The 7,039-nt window shown below is 42.2% G+C and overlaps 1 protein-coding gene across 2 annotated transcripts in view; it reads right to left on the bottom strand.

Moving 5' to 3' along the window:
- The window catches only part of si:dkey-199f5.8 (beta-1,4-galactosyltransferase 3), a gene marked incomplete in the record, with an annotated part of 33,017 nt that extends 31,898 nt beyond the window's left edge, over positions 1–1,119 (bottom strand). Inside the window, 1 exon segment of one of the 2 annotated variants that reach the window (XM_014003667.1) lies at positions 1,011–1,119. 2 annotated transcript variants of the gene reach the window in all.
- Positions 1,120–7,039: the final 5,920 nt, after the last annotated feature.

Raw genomic sequence — 7,039 nt, forward strand, 5'->3', positions numbered from 1 at the left:
ACTCTCACACATACACCTGGTCCCAGACTCTACACACCTGGTCCCAGACTCTACACACCTGGTCCCAGACTCTACACACCTGGTCCCAGACTCTACACACCTGGTCCCAGACTCTACGCACCTGGTCCCAGACCACACCTGGTCCCTACACTACATGTAGTAGTAGAGTCATTAATCAGACTGTTTGTCTGTAAACTCATATTTTACTTTAGTTTTATAAAAGCTCAGCAGTGAAACAGCTGCAGACAGAAGAATGAAGGAAGTGTAAACTCTGTAAACACTCAGGAACTAGTTGAGATAAGAAACACTAACATGACGTCACTTTAACAGGTTGATCTCGGTCGTTGTGTTCGAGCCCCCCCGGGAGGCCCGAGGTTCGGGGGGGAAGAGGCCTGCGGGCCCTTTGTTCAGCGGGGAACAGAGGCGATAAACCCGCTTCAGCTGGAAACAACCCCCCCGAAGAAGCTCAGGAAGGAAAAGTGTTTAAATCAGACCACCAGTCGGTTACAATTAGGTTCTGACAAACACAAGAACAACTCCAGTTTCCGGCGGTCTTTAAACGCCTCCAAAACTTTTCTTTGTTCCCACTTTTAGCGAAACTTCAAACAAAAGTTGCGCAAGTATTTGAACACAAAAACGACTGAAAAGTGAATTTATATCAGCTTAAACTAGAAGAAGCGAAGTGGCTAAAAGCTAATGAGACAAACAAACAGAGAGTCACTTTGATTATTGAGTCACCGCGAATAAAAACATTCAATCACCGACATTTGACTGTTTGAAGTGAAGCTAACGCGCCTAAAAACATCCAGAAAACACAAATAAATCAAATAAAACATCCGTTTTCTCTTTTATTATTCTGTTCAAACAGCAAAGAAACTCTAATCACCGGGAAAACTCACCAGATGTGAGCCGAGCCGAACCAAGCCGAGCTAAAGGGCTCTGTTAGCACACTTAGCTTAGCGCCTGGACCACCGCGGAGGGCTGAGAGGGGAGAATGTTCAGGGTCTTACCCGGGAGGAGAGTATCGATCGGCCCGCGGTGAACGCCTTCCTGGTTCCGATGCGTCTGAAGTTCGTGCCGCGAGGACGCTGAGCTCACACCCCCCAAGACCGAGCGAGGGAGGCGGGGCCAAACATCAGAACGAGGCGGGTTATAAAGTATGGAAGCCTGAAAGGACGCAAAACTACGGAGTCCGACTGATGACATGGAATTAAAAATAAAACTAGAGAAAATTACATTTCCTGTGAAAATACTAGTGTGAACGCTTCCTGCTGAAAACTTCAGCTGAAAGCTGCAGGAATTTACGGAGCCCGCGAGGGGACACGGGGGATTTTTTTGTTTGTTTTGCGTTCCCACGCAAAAGTAGTTTATCACTGTTGTGCCTGTTGGTTTCACCATTTAGTTAGTTTAGCAGTTAGCCTACTGCTTTAATTCTGCTTCAGAATGAATATATCACACAGCCACGCAACATCAATGTCAGTTTCACAAACTTGTGGCGACACATCCTATTTTGGTAACTGGATATTTCAAAATAAAGGTCTGATTTAATTCAGTTCATATACAAAACAATCTTTTGCGTGGGAATGCAAAACAATATTGCGAGGTAACGCAAAAGTATTGCGAGGGAACGCAAAAGTATTGCGAGGGAACGCAAAACAATATTGCGAGGGAACGCAAAAGTATTGCGAGGGAACGCAAAACAATATTGCGAGGTAACGCAAAACAATATTGCGAGGTAACGCAAAAGTATTGCGAGGTAACGCAAAACAATATTGCGAGGTAACGCAAAAGTATTGCGAGGTAACGCAAAAGTATTGCAAGGTAACGCAAAAGTATTGCGAGGTAACGCAAAGATATTGCGAGGTAACGCAAAAGTATTGCGAGGTAACGCAAAAGTATTGCGAGGGAACGCAAAACAATATTACGAGGTAACGCAAAAGTTTTGTGAGGGAATGCAAAAGTAAAAAAAAAAAACTGTCTCCTCACGGGCTCCGCAGGAATTGAGCTGAAAATATTGAATAGAAAAATTGTTAATGTAATGTTAATGTTAAAAAAGATGAAAGCAAAAAAAAAAACTTTGCAGAAAAACAATAAAAAGGAGCTCAAATCTAGTTGAAACCAATAGAAAACTGCTAAAAGCTAAAATAGCTGAAAACATCTGTAAGAAGCGTGAATAGATAAATAAAAAAGAAGCATAAATAGCACAAATTAGCAAAAAACCAAAGTAGAAAACATCAGAAGAATAGCAGAGAGAAGCAGATCTAAAGCTGAAAAAGAATTTAAAAAAGCTAAAATTAGCTTAAAAATAAGCTAAAGGCAGCAGCCGTAAGTTGTAATTAATACCCAAACAGTGAAAGTTATGTAAAAAAAATGCATAAAAGTACAAAAAAGTGTTAATTTGTAGTAAAATAGCTAAAACAGCTAAAATTTTCAGTAAAACACTGAAAATGTAGCTGGAAATTATGTCACTAGCATAAGGAGCACATTTACTGAGCTTTGCATAAATAATTTGTATTAGCTTAAAAATGTATATTTAGCTTCAAAAAGCTAAATGTGCTAACAACAGCCGAACATTAGCTACATTTGCAACAAATAGCTGAATGATAGCAGAAAACATCTGTAAGAAGCATAAATAGCTCCAATTAGGAGGAAAAAACACACAAAAGTAGGGAAAAAAGCAAGAATAGCAGAAATAAGCAGAACTATAGACATGATCAAAGAAAAAAGCTAAAATTAGCATAATTAAGCTAAAGGCAGCAGACACAAGTTGGAAGTAGCACCTATATAGTGAAAGTTTTAAAATTGCAGAAAAAAAGCATAAAGGTACTAAAAAGTGACAATTTTTAGTAAATAGCTAAAATAGCCAAAAATTTCAGTAAAACAGTTAAAATGTAGCTAGATTTTTTTAATTAGCATAAAGAAACATAAGAAGTACAAAGTTTGCTGAACTTAGCAGAAATAAGCTGTAACAGCTACAAAAACTGTGTATTTAGCCTAAAACATCTCCTCCCAGCCAGATCCCCTCCCCACAGCTTTGGTTAAATCCTGTCTCCCAATAACCTCCAACAACCTGTATGAACAGTTCCAATCAGTTTGTCGACCACATCACAGAAACTGCTCTTATTAAAATGACTAATGATCTCCTTGCTGCTGACTCAGGACTTCTGTCARWACTCATCCTCCTTGATCTGAGCTCTGCCTTTGACACCATCTCTCATCCTATCCTCATCGAATGACTAAACTCTATCGACATCTCAGACACCCCCCCTGGACTGGTTTAAATCCTGTCTTTCTGACTGCACTCAGTTCATACAGCTCAAGTCCTTCTGCTCCCAGTCTTCACCCATTTCCACTGGTGTTCCCCAAGGTTCTGTACTCGGGCCGTAATTTATCTGCTCCCGTTTGGCCACATCTTCCGTAAAATTGGTGTCCATTTCCACTCTTATGTCGACGACACTCAGCTCTACATTTCAACAAAACCAAACTCCACCTTCTCATCCTCCACTCTTACCGACTGCCTCAGTGAGCTCAACAACTGGTTCTCTAACAATTTCCTCCAACTAAACCATAACAAAACTGAACTGTGCCTTGTTGGGACAAAAATATTTCTAAATCTAGATGTTTTGAAAGTTGAGCATCAAAAAGAAAGAAAGAAAGAAAGAAAGAAAGAAAGAAAGAAAGAAAGAAAGAAAGAAAGAAAGAAAGAAAGAAAGAAAGAAAGAAAATAAAGCTTTTTTTGACAAATAGACAACTCCAGTTGTCACCTGGGACTTCTAGCTGCAGCACATAAAGCTAAGAAATAGCTTCTTTGGCTATGTGGTGGCCACAGAATAATTATCTCGTGGCCACATGATATTTTTTCTTTCATGTCACCGGAGGGGCTCCGTACAAAACCTGTAAACGTAGACATTTACCAAATTACCAAATTTCACTCTGGGATCAATAAAGTATTTTTGAATTGAATTGAATTTCTGCCATGTTACAAAGTACGGAAGCCTCAAAGAGCCAAGCTTTGTTTAAAACAGGAAGTAGCTCTGAGGAAACGGTGGGGTCACCCTTAGAGGCGGTTCAGCTGTGGTCTGACCTCCACAGCAAACACTCTACCTTTAAAATCAACGAGAGAGTTACACTGGCTCCACACGGACAGTGATCCACCAAAATTACATTCAATCCTATTTCTGAAGGATGCCGGAGCTGCGTCTGAGTCAATCTACAAAGATCATGTTGCACCAACAGGAAAAGGAACGAGCACATCATCCATATTTTCAAAATAAGTCACCAAAGGAGACTAATTTTTGTTCAAATCCCAGCTATATTAATAAATATATGGATCTATGACAGAAATGCTGTCAGAATGTATGGTTCTGTTCGGGAAGCGGACGACAACATGTAGCGTGCAGCATATGTGACACACATGATACACGTGGATTTTATTTTGAAATCAGAAGTTTAAAAAAACAACAACATCGATGCAGTTTCAGTTGTGTTTGGAGTGTGCTGACTTCCACATTTATCACTGGATTTATGGCACAATCTCGCATTTCCTGCAAGGCTGCTCGAAGCTCCTCCGTGTTTTGCACCAGATTGGACCAGACTGGACCGCATCAGACCAGACCAGACCAGACCAGACCAGACCAGACCAGACCAGACCAGAGTGGACCGCATCAGACCAGACCAGACCAGACTGGACCGCATCAGACCAGACCAGACCAGACTGGACCGCATCAGACCAGACCAGACCAGACCAGACCAGACCAGACTGGACCGCATCAGACCAGACCAGACCAGACCAGACCAGACCAGAGTGGACCGGATGCTGTAGAAATTGGGGGCAAACAAAAGGCAGCGAGCTGCAGCCAGCAGAACCACATGTTGTGTAAATTAGGGGAGGGGTAAGCATGACAATGTGAACAAGCACATCTTACAGGCCCCGCCCCCTCACTCAGCCCCGCCTCCACAGCTCTCAGAGGAGCCCCGTAAGGTACAGAAGCCCTGAAGTGACATGTACCACAACCAGATAAAGTTCTGTCAAGATTAAAACCATATAAATCCTGAAGTGATTTAGAATGTTTTTGTTTCAAAACATCTTAATATTTTATCAACTCAGTGAAGGTTTTAAAAGATGCCACTTTGAATCATTTAATGTGTTATTTTTTAAAAATGTATTGTTTCTCTGGAACCCAACGAGAATTAAAAAGTACACGTTGTATGCAGAAGATCATCTCTCATGAATATGGATACACGTAAGTGACGTTCATTTATTTGAATACTTTATTTGTGAAGAACAGTTTCAACACAACTGATTGGTTTGGTTTGAGTTCAGGAGGCTTTCAGGAAAATAACATTTCCTAAAAATACTAAAAGTTTTTAAAAACAAATCTCATGATGTGTTAGAGCTCAGGGTATGTTTCAGGGAGAACTCTCAGCTACTACCACACCAACTTTCAGCTCAGATTTGATGGTTTCTCTCACCGTCTGTTCCGTGGACTCACCGTTTCAGAACCGTTGGTCCGAACCCCTGAATACCGGGTTCTCCCTCTCTGGCTGGGTGCGGCTCAGAGCAGCATGGACAGGTTGGTGTCGGCCCTGTGGTTCCGGATCTTCTCGGAGCGGCGCTGCTTTGGGCCCAGCCAAAAACTGGACTGGGTCTTCCACAAGATGCACCAGCAGCCCGCGCTGGCGGCGCTGAAGATCTGCCCCTTCTACTTCGACCAGGTCACCTACAGCCTCCCTACGGTGACCCCGCGGTGAGCGCTGGACCACTGCTGACCTCTGATTATCTCTACCTGCTGACCTCTGATTATCTCTACCTGCTGACCTCTGATTATCTCTACCTGCTGACCTCTGATTATCTCTANATTATCTCTACCTGCTGACCTCTGATTATCTCTACCTGCTGACCTCTGATTATCTCTACCTGCTGACCTCTGATTATCTCTACCTGCTGACCTCTAATTATCTCTACCTGCTGACCTGCTGACCTCTGCTGATGATCTCTACCTGCTGTTTGTGGTTTCAAAGCGACAGCTACAATCTGCGTCTGCGCTGCTTCAACTCGTGGGCGGATCCACAGGAAGAGAAACGGCGGACGGCGGCGTGGCGTTCGCACGGCGTGGCGTACGAAGACGACCGACCAAACTCTGGCATCTACCTGAGCAAACTCTGCCAACTGCAAGATGTCCACACGGGTGGGAGCCTCAGCTCCCAGACGGTCCTCTTCCTGATGTACGGACACTTCAGCTGATCACTAATAAATATTTTACTAACAGAAGAGAGTGCAGGTGTTATTAAAGTGATCACAACCTCTACTTTTAACTGAGATGACTCTCAGCTACTACCACACAGAGTCCGTTTGTTGGTCGGCTGTGGCGGCCATCTTGCTTTGACTCAAAACGGTTAGATGTATGCGATATCATGACAGGGGCGATTCTAGGGGCGGGGCCAGAAGGGCGCTGGCCCCAGATAAAATCTGATTGGCCCCCTGAAGTGTCCCTGTCCTGTCACTCACCTGTCCTTTACCTGAGAGTGATGATGGTGGGTGCAGTTCCATGTTCAAACACTGGAGGCGCTGATGAGTCAAACAGTAAAGTCCAGCATGAATCAAACTGAATTCTTCTCTTCTGAAGAAAATCTGAACAATCCTGCAGAAAAAAGTATTTAAACTGACAAATGATGGTTGGATTTTATCACATGTTGTGTGTTTGAGAATATTTTATCTATGTTCAGTTAAATGTATGAAAAACTGGTGAGGAGAATTTACTGTGCAAGATTTTTTCAGTACCACTTTACAATAAGTCTCCTCTTATAAAGAGTTTATAGATAAGTTATTAATTCATCTGTAAACACTTCATAAATCATTAATGTTTAATATGCAATTATTAAGGACCAGAAAGAGACAAAACTGTAGTTTCTTATTAAATAATGAGACAAATCTGTTCATATTACATGTAAAGGTGCTTATTAAAGGGGCGATATTATGTGTTTCTCAGGCATATATTTAAATACTATACATTAATAAAGTATCTATGTCACCTTTAGT

The sequence above is a fragment of the Austrofundulus limnaeus genome, unplaced genomic scaffold, assembly GCF_001266775.1.
Source record: "Austrofundulus limnaeus strain Quisiro unplaced genomic scaffold, Austrofundulus_limnaeus-1.0 Scaffold1, whole genome shotgun sequence".
Classification (NCBI taxonomy): domain Eukaryota; kingdom Metazoa; phylum Chordata; class Actinopteri; order Cyprinodontiformes; family Rivulidae; genus Austrofundulus; species Austrofundulus limnaeus.